Below are 23,164 nucleotides of genomic sequence, written 5' to 3'. Positions count from 1 at the left end.
TTCACATCTGCGAGAACACACAAAGTATCATACATTATATCACGTGTGATTTACTGTACTGTACAACTCAGAAATAAGGTTACTTTCAGTCATTTGATGATAAATATTCTTTAATGGGTTTTATCCATAGTCCCAAGGTGCAGAGAAAAGACCATATAAATGAACATCTTTCAGTAGTTTACCATATAATAATAATTGTGTCCCCTTTAGTTGTTGCCAAGAACAATTGTACATGCTGTACTGTGCAGTACCTGGAATGTTCCCTCTGCATTTACCCGTTTATCCTAACTATTAGGAGCACTGGTCTCTATCAAAGCAGTGCCCGGGGAGTGGTTAGGATCAGTCTGTTACTCAAGGACACTTCCACACTGCAGCCTGGAGGGGGATCGAACCCGGGGACCAGACGTGCACTCTAACCTCCCGAGCCACCTATGCTGCCCATTATGAGTGATGTATAACACCCACCTTCACAAACGGAGCCCGTCTGTGTTCAGGCAGGTCCCTCCACGACACAGCAGGGGGTTCCTCTCACACTCATTGATGTCTGCCAGGACACAGGACGAGAGGGATGGAGGAGAACATGGCCCAAAGACAGAAGAGGAAGAAATAGATGGTAGAAAAGTAGAAATTACAGAGGAAAGATACAGGGGTATACAGTAACCTCAGCTACACAAATTTAGAATGCATTTGCACAGTTGCGCAAACGCAAAAGCAATGGTAGCCTAAAATGACTAAACTGCCTCTTGCACAGTTGCGCAATGGCTGGTAGTTGAGGGCTAACCGTTAAATATAATGTACTTTAAAAAAAAAAGACCCGTCTTCCATTTGTTACAATTGCATGACGGGTTGAATTCATAGGGCCGGAAGATTCTTGAGATCTTCTAAGAACAGCTGTATGTACAATGTATTCTTCCAGTCGGCGTCATGCAATTCTGCAAGATCAAAAAGGCCAACAAGCGGCAATCCTATGCATAGAGTTATAAGAAGAATAGAGAGGACACCTGATATCCCCGCCCGTCCACTTGCATTGAGTTGCTCACCCAGCGCATGAGGCGTTTTCACCCATTCATCTGTGTAGTAAAACGTGACGTAGTGGAGCCTATGTGACGCGTTTTGCATCATAGTTTGTATTCATGGACGCGCTGGGGCTCCAATTCATGAATAAGCACTTCCGGTATGAACGCGCAGTCAATACAAAGAAGCCTAGATGCGCGTTCATGTTTCTGGCCCCAACTGCAGTACCTCAAAACGGCCAACATGTCCATGGCGCTTCAGAGCTCCCCCAAGGTTCCGGGGGCTTGATCCTATGCCCTACTTCAACTTCACCTCCATCTTGGTCATTGTTCTCATAACCCCATGATGTACTCTGGGCATTGAAGTCGCCGATGCGGATGTGAAATTTCCTCTTGCATCTTTCTGGTAGTTCTGTGTACAGGAAGGGGGTTGCAGGTGATGTGAGACATTTGGGAGGGCAACCGTGATGGTTTCCATGTGCACTTCCATAGTTTGAGTACAGACTTCCTCAAGCTTGAGGTTTGGTTTGCTGAGAACAGCTGATCCATATACTGTTTCTGTCGGATATCTATGGCCATTGTCATTCCAGTAGGTTCATTCAGGGGTCAAACGTTTTCGCTGACAGCTTCCAAAGATGTTTTTTCTTCGACTTTGAGTTCTAGTCATCTTATGACGTACCATGCAAAGCAGTTGGGATCTATGGCCAGAGAGGAATATATGCCAGCAAAGCATTGTTTGATATTATTTGCGATTTGAGGTTAACATAAAGCCAGTCCAGGGTCTGTTGTGCCAAATGACATTGCAGGAGTCAAATTGGATTTGATTACAGGTTTGAAAGATGACAGGATCTTACTGCATACTCCAGATAAGGCTCACTTATGAATGAACCCGTCATGCAAATTGATTTCTTAAAGAGAAATCTCATGGATACCCCCCCACCCCCAATCAACACCAACAAACAACTAATTTAGAAAGCAACACATTTGCACTGCTTTTCATATCAAATAAAAGCTGCACAACGCACCGCTTTCCTCAGCTTCAGCTAGACACATTTTGAACGCAATTGCACAACAGCAAAACATTGTTCACTATAAGTAATGGAGGCCTAAAATGACTAAAATGCCACTTACACAGTTGCGCAATGGCTGGTAGGTGAGGGCTAACAGTTAAATTACCTCAGCTACACAAATTATTTCCTTTGCTGACACACAGCATAGGCCAGGTCTGGGTTGGTATGGGTGTTACATTCTGCTGTGAAGAAGCTTGTGGGCTCTTTTGGGTCAAACAACAGCCGCTAGATGCCCATGGTCTCTGTTTCTCTACATTTGATGTTTAGCTGTGACCCCAATCCTTGTGTTAGCAGTTGAAGTCGCCTGCCTAGATGGCAATTGCAGGTACCAGTGGGAGTGGCGAGTTCACATTATCATGTGTCTTCTACAGATCAGCTTCCACCACCACCGTTAAGACCTCATGGAAAGAGGTGGTGTTAGGAGGTGGTGTTAGAAGGTGGTGTTAGAAGGAGGTGGTGTTAGAAGGAGGTGCTGGAAGCCGATCTTTTGAAGACACATGACAATGTGAACTCACCACTCCCTCTGGTACCTGCACCTGCCATCTATGCAGGGAACTTCAACTGCGAACACAAGGATTGGGGTTACAGCTAAACATCAAATGTAGAGAAACAGAGCCCATGGGCCTCTAGAGGCTGTTGTTTGACCCAAAAGAGCCACCCAAGCTTCTTCACTGCACAATGTAACACCCATACCAAAGAGTAATATATGCCAGTAAAGCATTATTTGATATCGATATATTGATATTATTATATGATGCCAATGTAATGGAGGCCTAACATGCCTAAAATGCCTCTTGCACAGTTGCGCAATGGCTGGTAGGTGAGGGCTAACAGTTAAATTACCTCAGCTACACAAATTTAGAATGCATTTGCACAGTTGCGCAAAAGCAATGGAAGCCTACAATGACTAAACTGCCTCTTGCACAGTTGCGCAATGGCTGGTAGTTGAGGGCTAACCGTTATATAATGTATTTTTAAAAAAGACCCGTCTTCCATTTGTTAAAATTGCATGACGGGCTGAATTCATAGGGCTGGATGATTCTTGAGGTCTTCTAAGAACAGCTGTATGTACAATGTATTCTTCCAGTCGGCGTCATGCAATTCTGCAAGATCAAAAAGGCGAACAAGCGGCAATCCTATGCATAGAGTTATAAGAAGAATAGAGAGGACACCAGATATCCCCGCCCGTCCACTTGCATTGAGTTGCTCACCCAGCACATGAGGCGTTTTCACCCATTCATCAATGTAGTAAAACGTGACGCGTTTTGCGTCATAGTTTGTGTTCATGGATGTGCTGGGGCTCCAATTCATGAACCAGTATGAACGCACAGTCAATACAAATAAATCTAGATGCGCGTTCATGTTTCTGGCCCCAACTGCAGTACCTCAAAACAGCCAACATGTCCATGAAGCTTCAGAGCTCCCCCAAGGTTCCGGGGGCTTGATCCTATGCCCTATTTCAGCTTCACCTCCATTTTGGTTGTTTTTCTCATAACCCCATGATGTACTCTGGGCATTGAAGTCGCTGATGTGAAATCTCCTCTTGCATCTTTCTGGTAGTTCTGTGTACAGAAAGGGTGTTGCAGGTGATGTGAGACATTTTGGAGCAACTGTGATGGTTTCCATGTGCACTTCCATTGTTTGGGTCCAGACTTCCTCAAGCTCTCTGTCGGATATCTATGGCCATTTTCTTTTCCAGTATGTCATTGAGGGGTCAAACGTATTTAATGACGGCTTCCACAGATGGTTCTTCTTCGAGTTCTAGCCATCATATGATCATCATATCTCAGACGTAAAATATAAAACATAATACATAGAACAAGGACAGGGCACACCATATACAAACACCCATAAACACACACAAACAATGGGAAACAATACCCAGCAGCATAGAGAAGTATATACATTGGTTTAAAGTGCTATGTACATATTGCCACATTTATGCATAATGGGTCAGTGCAAGTTAAGAGGTCTAATGGCTAATCGGTAGGTGCTGTCTCTGAAGCGAGATGTTTTACTCTTAACGCTTCTGTATCTCCTGCCTTATGGGAGGCATTTGAGGTCAACATAAAGTCAGTCCAACGTTGTGCCAAATTACATTACAGGAGTCAAATTGGATTTGATTACAGGTTTTGCCTCTTGCACAGTTGTGCAATGGCTGGTAGGCGAGGGCTTACAGTTAAATTACCTCAGCTACACACATATAGAATGCAATCGCAGAGTTGCACACCAGCACAATACATTCACTAAGTAATGGAAGCCTATCATGACTAAAATGCCTCTTGCACAGTTGCACAATGGCAAGTAGCTGAGGGCTAACAGTTAAATGGACACATTTCTTTTTCCAAATAAAAACTGCAAATGCACAGTTTACCTCAGCTACAGAAACTTAGAATGCAATCGCACAGTTGCACAACTGCAAAACAATTTCACAAAGCCTAGAATGACTAAACTGCCTCTTGCACAGTTGCGTAATGGCCTGTAGCTGAGGGCTAACAGTTACATTTATTTTACGTTTTAAAAGAAATTAAGACTCCTCTCAGCGGGACTGGAGAAACAAGCTCCAAGCATCCAAGGTCCCCCATCCGGCAGGACCTTCCAAACTTCCTTTGCTTTAGAGACAAACGTCTAGCCCCCATGGGCGTCGGCCGTTGCCTCCCTTCCTGGACCGCTCCAGGGCTCAGTTTTAGCTTTCTGGCTTGGAGTCTTGGCCGCCCAGAGGGCTCCCATGCCGTAAGAGCTTCAGTGATATGGCGAGACTTTGCCGACTTCCCCTTGGCGGGCTCCCCAGGGTCCCAGGGTGGCCCGCACTGTTCGAGGAGAGGTTGCCCCCAGAGGGGAGGGTCCTCGCACGGCTGATTTGTGAACGCGGCGCACCGTTTGGGTGGAGCCTTCACCCCGGCCCGGGGGCCGTCGGGGAACCTTAGGTCACAGTCTTACCCACCAGAGGGGGCACGGCACAAACGACGTCTGAGATCCTCCGCCTCAGGGACGGCAGACCCTAACGCAATGCGCACTTCGAGTGCTTGACACCTCGTTCCTCCCATCAGCCGCACTCCTCAGCCCTACGACCCCCACCGCAACTTCACGTAGACCGCTCCACGCGATAGGGAGGCCGAGAGGCTATTCCTGCACGTCACTGGTGCACGAGGGGAACAAGAACTTGAACGAGGAGAGGGAAAACCCAAAATGGGGGCCCTCGCATGACTGGCTTCATGGATGCGGCTCCCCTTAGTGGATACATCTTATTTGCTCTCTAGTGGCACATCCTCCTTGCTCTGGCTGCGGCCATGTAAAGAGTGGATATCTACTTTGTACAGATGCAATTCCTGCCGTACCTTTGAACTTTGACTCTTGTGCGGCTGATTCGAGTCTCAACAAAGTACCAGTTCTTTTACCGGCGTTTAGGTCTCTCCCATTGGTTAGTGTCTATCACTGCCGGGTGACAGTTGAGTGACAATTGAGCAGTGCTGTATTCAACCTGTGTGTATGTGGACCCTGTAACGGCACAACGACGCTCCGGTCGTCATCCTAACACCACTTCCGGGTTATCTCCACCGCACAAATGACTTCTTCTTGTCAACTTCATGTTCTGTAAAGACAAAAAAGAAAGAAGAACTAAGCGTTTGAGTCGGGTCGGCTAACAGGGTGACATTTTGTTATTATCATCATCATCATCATCATCATCATAACCTGGTGGTCACTGACAGGACTTTGTGTCACCATTATCACATTTTACCATTAACTGTCACAAATAAATCTAATCAACGATTTAAATGGTTTGGCATGGAACATTTGCATCATTGATGTCAGAACAGGTCAGTGCAAATGAATTCTGTCTTGGCCATTCATCTGCAACATCAGTATTTTCTCAGAAAAGCATGAGATGTGACAGACAGCTGGACGGAAGGACGGACGGACGGACGGACATGAGCTGGAGGTTTTCATAGGTCGCTAAACAGCGACCAACAGTCGCAACCATCTCATAGTGCATTTGACCAATTAAGGATTAATTAATTAATTAAGGACCCAAAATCTGAAACTCTTGTGGGCCAGAGATCCACATGAAAGATTTGTGTTTGAAAGGAAGCTTTCAAACTCATTCAAAAATGTTCAAGCTTGGAAAACTGGCTTATCTACAAGCTCACATTCAGGCACTTTGTGAGCTTGCAGATGGGATATTCTCAAATAGCCAATGTACTCTATAAACGTAAAGGGTGATGTCATAATATTGAGGCACACAGTATATTAGGGCCATGAGACGGGCCGTCTATGCCAGTAGCAGCATATGCCAGATGGTCATGATGAGCTTCACACTTTAACGAGCCGATAAGAGGGCCAATTTCCATGATTGGTCCGGTTTCACTTCACTATGAAACGGGCCAAACGGGCGGAAACCTCTAATCCTGACTACTTCCTGACTACTAATTGAAAGCCGAATTAGCCCAAATCGCATGAAAGAGGTCTCACAGCACATGGTTGGTTCTAAAGACCCCAACTTTACATTTTTATTTACAATAATAGTAACTACAAAACAGTGCGGGCTCGCTCGTACTATATTCTGCAGCGTGCTAACTGTCATGTGAATCTCAACCAATACTCCAGCTAACACCACTCCCCGATTTACCACACATCATTGGCTAAGAGCCCTGCCTTTGTACTGTCTGTGACGGAACTCACGCGATGGAACATAATATATATTATATTTAAATATTTAAGATATTACTAACTCTGCTATGGTTGGCATAGAGCCAGAACGATAAAGAGAAGAAAAAAAAAAACCCTAAGGCCTCCGACTAACATGAATGCTCACCCAAACATGCATCGTTTTTTTAGGCCATTTATAGCCCAAGGAATGTTTTTTTGTGAAAAACAAATGCTTGCAATGGATTCAGCATTATGACAAAGCCCTAGTTAGACCCCTCAGATCCTACTTAAATACACAGAAAAAAAATGTTTTTCTGGGTATTTTCCTCCTGTATAGAAAGTCAATGGGAGCCCAACTAGATTTGGCCGCTGTGGCACCACCGAAGGTCGCCGACTCGGGCGCCCTAGCTAAATCATTAGAGCATGCCCTGAGCTACATCTGCGCAGAATTTGGCACTTTTAGACTGATAGCGTGAAATATCCCTAACGTCCCCGACTATATGTGATGACTGTAGTAACGTCAAAAACGAATCAAATGAATTTGTGTCTATTGTCCAAGGTTAGTCTCTATAGGGCACGGGCTACCCGCTGACAGGGACACTTTGTGCCACGCTGAACTTGTAGATCTGCTATTTTTTTAAATATTATTCCTTGAATATATATATCCGTAGGAGGAGCCCGGCCAGGAGTCAACCCACAGAGCCTAGACCTTCCACGTGCCAGATTGGTTTACCTCCCAGTCCCGGCAGAACATTATACGGCAGAACTCATTATATCTTTCCCCCAAGAGGTGACGTGTTAATTGCCCCTCCTAACACCACTCCCAGATTCTCCACACCTCAATTACACCTCATTGGCTAAGGGCCCTGCCTTTGTACTGTCTGGGACGGAACTCAAATACAATCATGCCACCTAGTCGGGGGAGTTAAAGGTATATTCAGTGATTGTATTTCATTCAAATAAAAATATAATTCGTACATCTGTCATTAAATCTCCTCACTAGAATGTGTGCTGACCATATAAGGACTTCCACCATGGCCCGTGTTGCGAGCATAGCTAGATTAAATTTTCAGAGGTGGCCAGCCAGTCCTCGACCAATCAGGGTAGAGTATGGCCGTAGTTTTGTTATGATGTTTAGTTATGATGGTCAAAATAAAAGTTTTGAGAACCACAGTCGCTCTGAATTAAGAATGTCTGCTAAATGCCTAGATTGTAAACTACTGAACTCATAAAATGCCACAGTCTCATAGTAAAATCAGTAGCATACATATCCTGAAGCTGGAGACGTAGGCCTACCGATACGAGAACATTATAATGGTGTAAAAAATCTATAAAAAACTAAACATTTCAGTATGTATGCCAGTAAGGAACAAGATGACCCCCGGCCACTTTCATTATCACTGAATAGTGCAAAATTTTGCTCAAATGTAGCTCAAGGCATGCTCTAATGATTTAGCTAGGGCGCCCGAGTCGGCGACCTTCGGGGTCGCCACAGCGGCCAAATCAAGTTGGGCTCCCATTGACTTTCTATACAGGAGGAAGATACCCAGAAAAACATTTTTTTTCTGGGTATTTAAGTAGGATGTGAGGGGTCTAACTAGGGGTTTGTCATGATGCTGAATCCATTGCAAGCATGTGGCGACCCCGAATGTCGCAGACTTGGGCGCCCTAGCTAAATCATTAGAGCATGCCCTGGGCTACATCTGTGCAAAATTTTGCGCTTTTAGACTAATTAGCACAAAATTACCATGTCATCTCCCTGACGCCCCCGACTAACCTCATTGGCTAGTGGCTCTGCCTTTCTACTGTCTGTGGCAGAAATATGCGGCGGAACTCACTCTCATTGGCTAGTGGAGGATAACATAGCCACCTCATTGGCTAGTGGCTGATGACATCATCATCGCCATAAAAGAAAATGAGGGACCAGCAGTCTTGGTGACGTCACCATCAATAAGTGTGACCCAATATAAATCTAAAGGGTGCTGTCATAATATTCAGGCATACAATATATAAGAGAGGGTCATCTGTCTTATTGGCTGAAAAGCGAGCACACGTATGTTATATTCATTATTTATCTATCATTCAAGTTCTCCTCGACAGTACAAAGACAGGGCCCTTAGCCAATGAGGTGCAGCCAAAGGGTAGATCTTTGTGCCCATACATGGTGTTACATGCGAGCCCACACTGTTTCTTAGAAACAGTAGTTCTAATTTTGTGTGCTCACTGACACGTATGTTAGCTTCAGTATTTATCTATCAAGTTCTCCTCAAAAATGACATAATCTATCAGTCAAGTTCTCCTCAAAAATGACATAATCTATCAGTCAAGTTCTCCTCAAAAATGACGTAATCTATCAGTCTTCTCCTCAACATGACTTAAGACACTGCCTTTGTACAGACAGTACAAAGGCAGGGACCTTAGCCAATGAGGAGCAGCCAAAGTGTAGATCTTTGTGCCCATACATGGTGTTACATGCAAGCACTGTTTCGTAGGAACAGTATTTCTAGTTAGAAAGTTGCAATTCTGGGAAATTGCAAGTGTGGTTGCCTGACCAACATGAACAACAGCTTAACCTTACAACCAGGATAACATCACTCAAAAAGTTTTAGAAAAACAGGTTTTCCCTTTGCTGACAAAACATTCTTGGACTGAATACAATAGTGTGTTGCCTCTAGCAGGGGTCTTCAACAAGGGGTCCGTTACTACAGGGGGTCCTCCAAATATTTGAGTGATAGAAACCTTTTTCTCCTTTTTTATATTAACCACTCAAACGTTAGCCAAAAATAGCAGATCTACAAGCTCACAACGCCTAGCAGCACGAGGCGTTGTGAGCTTAATTGTAGATTTATTTTGAGAACTTTATTTTAAGAGCTTTGGTGTAGAGGGGAAAAAGAGCAGACTAAGTACAGAGTGAAGACCCCTGGCCTATAGCAACCACACTAACTATAAATGAGCCAAATCAATGTCCGTCTGTGTGTCTGTCTGCGCTTACGTCCATCCAATTGGAAAACCCCTGAAAAAACACAGACCCTTTCTACCCTTTGGCTGCATCTCATTGACTATTTCTTAAATATATTTGTGTTCTAATTTAGGCTGTCAGTCGATTAATGCTGCATGCCTGAAGAAGGCCTATGACCAAAAGCTTGCACTTTATTTAACTGGAAATAAAGAACATGATTTCCTCCATTTAATTTTTCATTAGGACAGATTTAATATAAATAAACGTTTACAGCATCCTTATTCTAAGAGCATATTCACCCAAAGTAAGCTTGTAGATCGTCTTATTTTTGGTGAAGAGAGTTGATGGAAAAATAGTGCAACTCAGGGGTGTTTTACAAAGCAAGCATGAGGCATTAGAGGGTCTAAATTGGTTTAACTGAAGTAATAGGCTATTGATAAACGTATTATCAATAGCCTAAATCTAAAATGTAAATTTATTCAAGCAAAATCTTAATGCAAAACGATTGTCTTAAAAGCTAAAATAAATAAGGCTGCATACCTTATCTGACTCTAGACTGTTCCTTTCAAATATTTAAGGGCAAAATATTACCTCATGACATGACACTGCTGCTGTTGTGTTGGATTGTAAAGCCTCTGTAAGGGACTGTTACATACTGTATAGCCTACATTCCTGTTGCTTAATGTACTTTGTGAAACTATCAGAGGAGACTAGGACTAACAATCTTTAACGGGTTTCACCTGGACATGCATTGATTAATCTAGCTCTGGTCCATCGCTTTCACCTCCCGCCAGTGTTACCAGATGGGAAATGTTGAATTATCGTACCGGAGGCTCAGAATTATCGTATTTGACATGAAACTATCGTACACGGCCAAAAAAGAGAAATCACTCGCGTAAAAACGTAATTTCACCAAAAAATGCGTCTTTAGTGTAAGAAACTACCTCGTTTTAGACTCCTGCGTGACAAAAACGCATCAGATATGGTGTGTGGAGGCAGGCAACTTCTTGGAGCTTACACAAATAAAAGCCTGAAACTGGTCTGGAAAGATGCAACTAGGGTTAATTACCAACCGTCCCGTAAAATACGGGATCGTCCCTTTTTTGGAAACTAAAAGACGTGTCCCGTATTGAACTGAAACGGGACGCTCTTTGTCCCGTATTTTAAGGTTGGGGGATAAATATGAATGACGGGATGATTTAATGGAGAAATGACAGCGATTCTGCCTGTCAGAGAGCTAAGAGCTTCCACTTCCACTCTGCTCTCCTCTGAGACAAGTGCTGCATCCCATTGCTGTGAGAGGCGCTGCGCTGTTTGTAAGCAGCTGATTGGCTTATTAACACAGTGTTGCTAAGACACAGTCTCCGCCCCCTACACACTCCCTTCCCAAGCATGGGCTGTAGGTTCATGCAACCAGTGTTTTTAATGTCTCCAAGTACTGATCTAGGGTCAGATTGACTGATTTCCTGGCTTATTTTGAGAAGCCAAACCAGATCCCAGATCAGCAGCCAGGGAAAATAGTGAATTCACGCTCTTTTTGATGATATGCCGAAATTATCGTACATTTGGGCATTTTTGGAATTATTGATCGTACATCGTACAGAGGGTCAAATTATCGTACAAATACGATAATTATCGTACGTCTGGCAACACTGCCTCCCGCATTGCTCCCGGTGAAGCTCTGACAGACCCGTCGGGAAACGCATGGACTCGAGATTGTCGGCCCCTCCGAGCGCTCAATACCAGTCAAAATAAACAAAACCGTTTCACTACTCACCAAACCAAAGGTCGTTTTGCGCTGTTGAAAGTATATTCTCCGCGGTGGTGAACCCCTCAGCACCCCACCTACTCTGTAAAATACATTATTTTTGTCATGAAATAAAACGCACACACCTCAGGCCACCTAGCGGCCACTGCAGATACAATGGTTCACAACCCGGAAATAAGCGGCGGTCGAGTTGGATGCACTTTATTTCATGCCAAAAATAATGTATTTTACAGAGTAGGTGGGGTGCTGAGGGGTTCACCACCGCGGAGAATAGACTTTCAACAGCGCAAAATGACCTTTGGTTTGGTGAGTAGTGAAACGGTTTTGTTTATTTTGACTGGTATTGAGCGCTCGGAGGGGCCGACGATCTCGAGTCCATGCGTTTCCCGACGGGTCTGTCAGAGCTTCACCGGGAGCAATGCGGGAGGTGAAAGCGATGGACCAGAGCTATGATTAATCCAGCGTCAGCGTGTGGCATGTGGCAAGATATATCGATGAGAATAATCTGATTTACGAGTTCCAATCTGGATTCAGAAAATCTCATTCCACTGACACATGCCTTCTCTATTTGACTGACCAAATCAAACGCGAAGCGGATGACGGCAAATATAGCGGCATGGTCATGATGGACCTCCAGAAGGCATTTGACACCGTAAATCATTCTATTCTGATTGAGAAACTAAAAGCCATCGGTCTTGACAGTGCAGCAGTGAGTTGGATGCAGTCTTACCTGGTGGGGAGGGAACAGGTGGTGGAGATTAACGGTACCCTGCCCCCCCCCTCCCCCCCCCCCCCTCCCTCCCTCCCAGTAAGCTGTGGTGTTCCTCAAGGTAGCATACTGGGACCTCTGTTGTTCCTAATATACGTGAACGACATGGCATCTGTTTGTGACTGCAACCTGTTCCTGTTCGTGGATGACTCGGCTCTCCTAGTCTCGGGCAAGGACCACTTGCAGGTTGAAAGGACACTTAACTCTGAACCAAGTAAGATCTGCACATGGCTTAACGACAACAAATTATCAATTCACCTGGGAAAAACTGAGTCCATCCTCTTTGGATCAAATCATAACCTCAAAAAAGTCGATAACTTCACAATCAAAGTGGGTGACAAGGTCATAACACGAAAAAACTAAATCTCTTACTTAGGATGTATCCTTGAAGCTAATCTTTCCAGGGAAAAGATGACTTCTAAAGTAATAAATAAAATCAAAAAACTAACTTGTTTCCTACAGAGGCGCCCCAATGGTCAATTTCAACACACTGAAGACCATCGCTGGTGCAATAATCCAGCCCCTCTTTGACTACAGAGTCCACGTATGGTATCGTGACGCCCCACAAGCCCTGAAAACAAAACTCCAAACAGCCCAAAATAAACTAATTAGGGTCCTGCTTAACCTTCCCTATCAGACTCACCTCACCGCTACTCACCAGTTAAGAGTGGGGTGCCTCAGAGTAGATGACAGAGTACAGCAACTTGCAATGGGCCTGGTGTACAAGATACACTACACCACTATGATACCCAAGTACCTGTCAAAATACTTTATAAACATTAAGGATGTCCATAATTATAAACATTAAGGATGTCCATAATTATAAACACTAGAAGCTGGGCCGCCCGAAAGGGCGGCCCAGCGTCTAGTCGGCGACCTGGCCAACTCGGAACAATGTAAATAGGGAATGAATGCCCCGCCCTTTAATGCAAACCCCATTATACCTGTTGTCATAGGACCCGTTTTGACCATCTGTTTGCCTGTGTCCATTTATGCCCATATATGGAGATATCTGTTATCTGTCTGTCTGTCAGCGTCCATTTTATGTCCATATATGGAGATCACTGCAGATATAGTTCTGGGTCCATTTTATGCCCATATATGCCCATATATGGAGATATCTGTCTATTTGCGTCCATTTCACGCCCATATATGGAGATCTCTGAATCTGTCTGTCTGTGTCCCTTTATGCCCGTATATGGAGATCTTTGTGATTCTGCGTAAATTTTATGCCCATATATGCCATTTGCATCCATTTTATGCCCATTTATGGAGATCTCTGTATCCGTCTGTCTGTGTGTCTGTCTGTGTCCCTTTATGCCCGTATATGGAGATCTTTGTGATTCTGCGTAAATTTTATGCCCATATATGCCATTTGCGTCCATATAGTTCTGGGTCCATTTTATGCCCATATATGCCCATATATGGAGATATCTGTCTATTTGCGTCCATTTCACGCCCATATATGGAGATCTCTGAATCTGTCTGTCTGTGTCCCTTTATCCATTTTATGCCCATATATGGGGGCATTCATTTTATGCCCATATATGGAGAACGCGCGTGCCCGTGGGACGAACGGTTCTCATATGGGGGCATTCATTTTATGCCCATATATGGAGAACGCGCGTGCCCGTGGGACGAACGGTTCTCGAGATACGCGGATTACCTACATACATACACACTCACAGAGATTTTTTGTTGACTCATGTGGCGTACGTGATGTCAGAGCCTTTTATGAAGTGATGTCACAATGAGTCAGAGCTTTCGCCGATTTCCTCAGAAACAGCCTGATGTCAACAATCAACCCCGCATAAGGAGATTCCGAACGTTTCGCGCCGGTTCGGGTCGAGGCGCGGCACTGCACTCCGTGCCGCGGCGGGGAACGCGCGTGCCGAATCTGAAGCCGGTGGGACGAACGGTTCTTGAGATACGCGGATTACAGACAGACACACACGCAGACAGACAGAGACTTCTCGCATTTATAGATAGATTAAGGATGTCCATAATTATAACACCAGAGGCAGCGCCACAGATCACTTCCAACCCAGAGTAAAAACCAACAAAGGGTCAAACTCGTTTTTCTGCTGTACCACCAAAATGTGGAAAGCCTTACCGAAGGCCATAAAGGAGTGTGGATCACTAGCATCCTTTAACATTGCCCTGAATAAACACTTACAGGCAGCAGCCGTTCGCAACTGGTAAGAAAATGAACCTAGCCCAACCCTACCCTCCCCTGCCCCTTCTTTGTATATACTGTTTGTTTAGACTTACTGTTTTCTTTTTTCTTTTTCTTTACATATCTACTGCATAGTACCGTGTTCTATTTGTCTGTCATTCAATGTTATATGAGATACTTCAATGGTTTCCAGTGGAAATAAGCTTAGTCTTTTCATGGATCTCCTTTTAGTAGACCTTGTACCAGTGAACTGTACCGTCATGAAACTGTACCTTTTCCTATGCAAACTTCTAATAAAGTCTTCAATCAATCAATCAATCAAAAATCAAACAGACACACACCACAACAAAGTGAACTGATTTTCTTTTTCAACAACTGAGAAACGAGAGGTGGTTTTCCTTTGAAACTGGCTAAAATAAAGGGCCATTTATAGTATGTCTTTTTCTGTAGCTTGCAAGCAACTGCAGCTTTTGCAGTGCTGTTGCATTCTGTTATGAAAGAGAAAGTAAACTCCTGCATAGACCGTCTGGACGCAGGAAAGCCTGGTGGATGCGCTTATTTTTTTTCTTTTTTTTGGGGGGGGGGGGACGACATTGACACAGGATTATGGAATATATCCTTACATTGCAAAGATAATCAGCACCATCTAAAGGTAATCTGCACCATCTTGTCTGACACATGCATGGATTTAATACAAGACGTTGTCTGTATCTGTAGTCGCTTAGAGTATGCGTTACTGAAAAAAAGAACGGCGTTACAGTAACTAATTACTTTGTAACGCGTTAGTCCCAACACTGTTGGTAACACAGACACTGTTTGGAGCCTTCCATTAGTATCATTAGTAACACATGTGAAAGAAGTAAGACAACCAACTTCTCTCCAGAATGGCTGCTGTGCATATAGGCACGGTGCCAACATTGGCACAGGGGAGGGTGATCACTGGCACACTGGCAGAAGTGTGAGAGAGTACACTCATATCTATATGCAATGTACAACCTGCATAGAATTCTACATTCATTCAAACTGATAACCTTGACTGGGTTAGAGCCGCTGGGAGATAAGTGGGTTTAGACATATTCTTACTCGGATGAATCTAGGGTTGCAATACCTCCCATAGGGATCCAATGCATCAACACGTTTCTTTGCTATCTGATTGTATTAAACGACTTCAAACTCACCAATATTGTGGCTCTATGGAAAGCTTGGAATTTACTCTTGCTATCTGCAAAGTGTTTGTTTCTGAAAAATCCACAGTGGAATTCTTATGATTTTATTTTCTGTCAAGAAATTCAGTTCGGGTGATTATTTTTGCTGGAGTTTGGAAGCGCTCGTGGGAAGTCACTCAGCAGTCCTGTGTACCAGCTGGTTCTGTCACATAGCCTAATGCAGGAGGCAGCAGGACGTGGTGTTATAGAAGACGAGCGCTTCCGAAGTTCAAGACTTAGAAAAAAAACATGTCTTCTCGGATTTCTTGACAGAAAATAAAATCATAACAATTCCACGGTGGATTTTTCAGAAACAAACACTTTGCAGATAGCAAGAGTAAATTCCAAGCTTTCCATAGAGCCACAATATTGGTGAGTTTGAAGTTGTTTAATACAACCAAGATAGCAAAGAAATGTTTTGATGCATTGGCTGCCTATGGGAGGTATTGCAACTCTAGATTCATCCGAGTATAAAATAATCTAGTGTTGCAATTTGCGGCTAATGTAGCCTATAGCCTGTCAATTGGATATAGGCCTAGGCCATTTTGATGTGGTGTCATAATTAAACATAATGTTGACATGGCACACTATCATAATTAAACTAAATGTTGATAATATGACACACTGACTATCATAATTAAACTAAATGTTGTTAATATGACACACTGACTATCATAATTCAACTAAATGTTAACATGGCACACTGACTATCAAGAAGATACAAACATGGCACTTCATGTCAAAAAGGTTGCCGGCCCCTGGTCTATTAGGTTTGGGTTCAGAATGAACAGAACCAGAGGCTGATGTAACAAAAGTGTCAAGTTTATGTAGATAAAGAATGTCTAGATACAAAAGGGAAGAGGGTTTATTATAGCTGTGGGAAATCATGATGCTAAAAGTGGGAGTGGGATCAGTGGTTCTCAACCTTTTCAGGCTGTGACCAAAATAATCATATTTTAACCGGGGTCCTTAAATTGACACTTTAGAAATGTGCAGATACCCTTCATAGACTTAAACTTTGTTGGTTTGTTTACTGTTGAAAGAGAAATGGGGACCTCCCCTAGCTGTGCCCACAGATTGAGAACCACTGCTCTAAACTAAACACACACAGCAAATAAACACATCAAATTAAAATATAAATCCAAAATCAACTGCAAATAAAGTAATTTAAGTAACCATGGCAAACAGAATCCTAACCATGCATATGCCCTCAGCACAACAAACACAATCTGATAAATGCTAGTCTCTAATATACTGTGGCCAAGGTTGGAAAAACAGTGTAGGTTTTAGGCTAGCTTAGGTTGGTTGGTTAGTTGGTTAGCATACTAGCCTACATCTGGTTACCCCTCAATACAGATTCATTCATTACATTACACAAAATATAGCAAAATGACTAAAATATAACAACATACCAAAACATACCCAGTCAATATATTCAAGGCTCCCACTGGATTACACGGTGGGGATCACATCAAAAACACCTCATGCTTCCAGGTTCACAACAAACACTCAAATTAGGCTTCTGGGCCAAAACAGTTGGCAGCCATCTTGGCCAACTCTTAAGCACTACCCTTAAAGGGATAGTGCATATATTAAGAGGTTGCCATGTTTGAGATGCATGAGCTGTCAATGGTTGCTGTTGCAACTCTAGATTCAACATATTAATGAATCTTAAGTTGCAATGTGAGGCTTTTAATATATTTGTGTGTCAATGACCATCTGTTGTGGTATTGATACTTTGAAATAAAAATGAGAGCAGCCTATTTTTTCCACCACTGGTTGTGAGTTGTTGGTTTCAGGAGAGGTTTGGAGGGAGCTCTTATTGCAAAAGGCCTGTATCTCTTTTAACCCATTAAGACCTGGAATTATTTTATACTTTAGCTTTAGAAAAATAGCAGATATAAAAGCTCGCAGCGGGGGACCGACTACCACGCTTGTAGATCTGCTATTTTATCTCTTTTAACCCATTAAGACCTGGAATTATTTTATACTTTAGCTTTTGAAAAAATAGCAGATATACAAGCTCACAGCGGGGGACCGAGTGCCACGCTTGTAGATCTGCTATTTTTGAAAGATCGTGACAATACTAGAAAATATTGTTCCTTCGAAACAATTGTGGGCTCGCTATAAGCCAAGAAAAACAATGGTATAATATAGCTGCAAGCAGCGATAAAGTGGCCAAGGTAGAAAAAGTAGGAAAGCAAAAAAGCATCAAGGGAAAGCAAAGAAGAAATCAAAGAAAAACTGGAAGCAGTGTTCTTCCGAACAGGTCTCCGGCAGGTCAGGTGTTTTTTTTTGGCCTAGTGGTGACTATAATAGGCCAAAGTCAAAAGGGTACCACGTGTTCTTTGGCCTTTCACGGCAATCGGACGCTGCATGCGGGATTTGAGGCATTTTGTTCCAATAATGGGTTTTGCAAAAATTGACCCGCTGGTGGCGCTATAACAGGCCAATGTGAGAAGGGTGGCATCTGTTCCTTGGCCTAGTGGGAATGTGCATGCAAAATCTCACACAAATAGCAGGCTGCGTTTGAGACATTTTGTTCAAAAAGGAGCAATCCTGCAAACCTTGGAATTCAATGTTAGCCAATTAGATAGAATATGATATTGGACAAATCCGTCATGATTACATCACTGTAGAGATACTGTGTGCCCATTTGTGTGATTATCGGATAAAATCTGAAGGAGTAATATCGAAGAATGCGTTTTCGGCCTTCTGGTGGCGCTATAAATGGCAGAGACTCTGCCGATTTTACACTAATCGGCATAGTTATTGGTGAAAGCACAAATTGACCTCTACACAACATGTATGCAAAAGACTATATGCAACAGACATAAAATAGTTCCAAAGAACTCCTCAAGGTTTTAACTCAATATCTTTATTTTCCAACTTTTTCATTAGTTGTCTTTGTTGAAGAGTTGGTCATCAGGTTGTAAACCTTCAAAACAGAGGGTTAACAACCTAGCCATTTTCAGGCATGTCTTTTAAATCACAATGTTTTCAAATAATTCAAGTAGTAAACGTCTTCAAATAAAGTTTTTAAACATTAAGTATTGTGAAGTCTGAACCCAAACCAGCACACGGAAACAGTTCTCAAGGTGAAAACGCAATAAGCGTTGTTTTATTCAATGGGGCGTTCCCCTAAAACATGAAATAAAGTTCTTCCCAAAACCGGGGCTTTTAACACGTCTTCAAATAAAGTTTTTAAACATTAAGTATTGTGAAGTCTGAACCCAAACCAGCACACGGAAACAGTTCTCAAGGTGAAAACGCAATAAGCGTTGTTTTATTCAATGGGGCGTTCCCCTAAAACATGAAATAAAGTTCTTCCCAAAACCGGGGCTTTTAACTCAAAATATGCTATATACAGGGTGTGGTGATTACGAATGCTCGGCAGCTGTGACTCAAGGACCGTGGTCAAAACATTGCATGTGAAAAATAAGAATATATTCCATTTGAAAAATAAAATAAAATGACTGTAATTCCCGCTGAACCGTGGGTTACAAGTGCACAAGTGCACAGTGCACTAACCTACATTATTGCAAAGTGTGATTTAAATGTGACTTTGAATCTATGTTTTAGAGGCAGAAGAATAACACACACACACACACACACACACACACACACACACACACACACACACACACACACACACACACACACACACACACACACACACACACACACACACACACACACACACACACACACACACACACACACACACACACACACACACACACACCTAACCATTCTGCATTAGAGGTGGGATTTATGGCTATTTGAAGTGAGACAGTACCATCGATCTGGCTCACTAAAAAGAGCCGTTCAAAAGACTGGCTCATTTGTCTCCTTGTATATTTATATATGTTTAAGAAGAATTTGTTTAAACATGAATCCACAAGGTGGCACCACATTCCTCTGCTGACAGTTGAGATCACAATTTAGTATTTACCCTTTTCATAAAATGTGTGTGTAAATTAAGCTACCTTGACTTTTTTTATTCATAAAACACCTAAAAAAAACAAGCAGGCAACAATGAACTCGCTCCTCCACTTGTTCTCTCTCTCTCACTCACTCACTGTACTCAGTCAATACTCAGTGGAGTAGCAAGGAGATGTTGAATTGGGGGGAGGGGGTCTCCCCCCCAAATGAACGGCTCTCTACTGCGCGAACCGGATCCCAACGTTCACTTCAAAGAGCCGTTCAAAAGATTTGATTCGTTCGCGAACGTCCCAGCTCTATTCTGCATCTAGCCTAAGGCCCAGATCATGGGAAAACCCTACTCACGTCAGGGTGGGGGGTCCCCAGTTCAAATATGATTCTTTTTGGTTTCAGTGTTATTTGGACTTACCCTCTACAGTAGTTCATCATGAAAATGTTACTTTGCATGTATGTTTTAGAGGCAGAAGAATAATTTGCATAAAACTTGCAATGTTGATTGAATTATTAAAAAAGCATGTTTCAATGTTTAAAAAATCCGATCTGACAGATCTTTAGATATTGGTCCAAAGTTCATGTAAAAAAAGTTCTGTGCACGTGACGCAAAAGTTCCGGAATAAAAACGGGTTTAAGTGTTTTACAAACTGCTCAAATTGGCGGAAAATCTAAGGGCGGAGCTTACTTAACAAAGACACAGATGTCTTCCGCTTGAGTCAAGGCACGCGTGTAAGCAAGTTGCATGTCTTCAAACGAAACGAGGCATGACTTATGCCCCTTTAAAGTTTGAGTTTTCAAACGCTTCGTATAGCGCCCCCCTTTGGCCAATTGGAGTAAGATTGCTTTCAGTGATATTTGGACTAACCCTCTACATATTTGCCAAATGCCATGAACGTGTCACTTTGCATGTATGATTTAGAGGCAGAAGAATAATTTGCATAAAACTGCAACATTGAGTGAATTATTAAAAAATAATGTTTCGCTTTAAAAGAAATCCGCCGAGACAGATCTGACCGTATTGGTCCAAAGTTCATGTAAAAAAGGTTTTGCGCACGTTACGCGAAAATCCCAGGAGGAGATAGATTTTGACTGTCTTTCATATAATTCAAAATTGTGGGAGAAGTAAAGGTCAGAGGTCAAAAGTCAGAGTGTAAAAGTTGTTCGGCATGAGGAGACGCATAAGTGTATACAGGTTTCATTGCTGTACCTGAAACAGGGCATGAGCTACACCAGTTCAAAGTTGGCATTTTTCAAAGGCTTCCTACAGCGCCACCCTTTGGCCGATTGTTGCGAGCTTCGCGTTTTAGCCATTTGGCACAGTCCTCTGCCATACTGCCGAGTTTCGTAAAAAGCGACTGCACGGTCTAGCCGCTAGAGCAAAAGTGGCGGAAGAATAATAATAACTAGACAAATATTGTTCCTTCGAAACAATTGTGGGCTCGCTTCAAGCCAGAAAACAATGGCTATAAAATCACAAAATGTCAAGATCGCAGGCAGTGCTCACTTTGACGTTACTGACGTCAAAGATTGGTCCATTTTGTTCCAAAAAATTGTTATGCAAAAGTTGACCCGCTGGTGGCGCTATAACAGGCCAATGTGAGAAGGGTGGTATCTGTTCCTTGACCTATTGGGAATGTGCTTGCAAGATTTCACGCACATTGCAGGCTGTGTTCATGATTTGAGGTGTTTTTGGCTTTGGCCACTTTATCGCTGCTTGCAGCTATATTTATTATTATAATATTTTTGTGTGTGTGTGTGTGTGTGCACTTCATAGGCATATTAGATAAAGGTCCTTAGATAGTGTGTAGAATGTTTCATGCAAATTGCTAAAGAAATCCTAACAGGTTTAAGCGTTTCACAAACTGCTCAAAATGATATAGCGCCCCCGTTTGGCCAATTGGGGTAAGATTGGTTTTAGTGATATTTGGACTAACACTCTACATCTTTGCCAAATGCCATGAACATGTTACTTTGCATGTATGATTTAGAGGCAGAAGAATAATTTGCATAAAACTGCAATATTCATTGAATTTATTAAAAAAGCATGTTTCAATTTTAAAGAAATCCGATCTGACAGATCTTTAGAGATTGGTCCAAAGTTCACGTAAAAAAAGTTTTGTGCACGTGGAGCGAAAATTCCATTTTGAGCAGTTTTACAAACTGCTCAAAATGGCGGAAAATTTAAGGGCGGAGCTTACTTAACAACGACACAGATGTCTTCCGCTTGAGTCAAAGCACGCGTGTAACAAGTTGCATGTCTTCAAACAAAACGAGTCATGACTTATGCCCGTTTGAAGTTTGAATTTTCAAACGCTTCGTATAGCGCCCCCCTTTGGCCGATTGGAATAAAATTGGTTTCGGTGATACTTTGACTAACCCTCCACATCTTTGCCAAATGCCATGAACGTGTAACTTTGCATGTATGATTTAGAGGCCGAAGAATAATTTCCATAAAACCGCAATATTGATTGAATTATTAAAAAATTATATTTCACTTTAAAAGAAATCCGCCGAGATAAATCTGACCGTATTGGTCCAAAGTTCATGTGAAAAAGGTTTTGTGCGCGTAACGAAAAAAACCCAGGAGGAGATAGATTTTTACTGTTTTTCATATTATTCCGAATTGTGGGAGACCTAAAGGTCAGAGGTCAAAAGTTGGAGGGTAAAAGTTGTTCGGCATGAGGAGACGCATACATGTATACAGGTTTCATGGCTGTACCTAAAACACAGCATGAGCTATCCCTGTTCAAAGTTCGCACTTTCGAAGGCTTCCTACAGCGCCACCATTTGGCCGATTGCTGTATAAAATAATAGCACACTTCGCCACTGTAAGCTGAACACATTGATGTTTTTATTTTCATTTTCTCACTAAGTATGTAGGAGTAGAAAGGAACCGAAGTTCCCGTCTACAGTATGCATGATATGACTGATAGATAAATAATGACAACATCTAAAGTGTGCTCGCCTTTATAGGCGAGCCCACAATAAATATAGCTGCAAGCAGCGATAAAGTGGCCAAGGCCAAAAACACCTCAAATCATGAACACAGCCTGCAATGTGCGTGAAATCTTGCAAGCACATTCCCAATAGGTCAAGGAACAGATACCACCCTTCTCACATTGGCCTGTTATAGCGCCACCAGCGGGTCAACTTTTGCACAACACATTTTTGGAACAAAATGGACCAATCTTTGACGTCAGTAACGTCAAAGAGAGCACTGCCTGCGATCTTGACATTTTGTACTTTTATAGCCATTGTTCTCTGGCTTGAAGCGAGCCCACAATTGTTTCGAAGGAACAATATTTTTCTAGTTTTTTATAGCAATCAGCCAAATGGTGGCGCTGTAGGAAGCCTTCGAAAGTGCGAACTTTGAACAGGTATAGCTCATGCTGTGTTTTAGTTACAGCCATGAAACCTGTATACACGTATGCGTCTCCTCATGCCGAACAACTTTTACCCTCTAACTTTTGACCTCTGACCTTTAGGTCTCCCACAATTCGGAATTATATGAAAAACAGTAAAAATCTATCTCCTCCTGGGATTTTTGCGTCAAGTGCACAAAACTTTTTTCACATGAACTTTGGACCAATACCTATACAGTCTATGTGGTGAGAAGTT

Source organism: Nannobrachium achirus (assembly GCF_963921795.1).
Source record: "Nannobrachium achirus genome assembly, chromosome: 22".
Lineage (NCBI taxonomy): Eukaryota > Metazoa > Chordata > Actinopteri > Myctophiformes > Myctophidae > Nannobrachium > Nannobrachium achirus.
The sequence above is the reverse complement of the archived record's forward strand: the minus strand, read 5'-3'. Positions refer to the sequence as shown.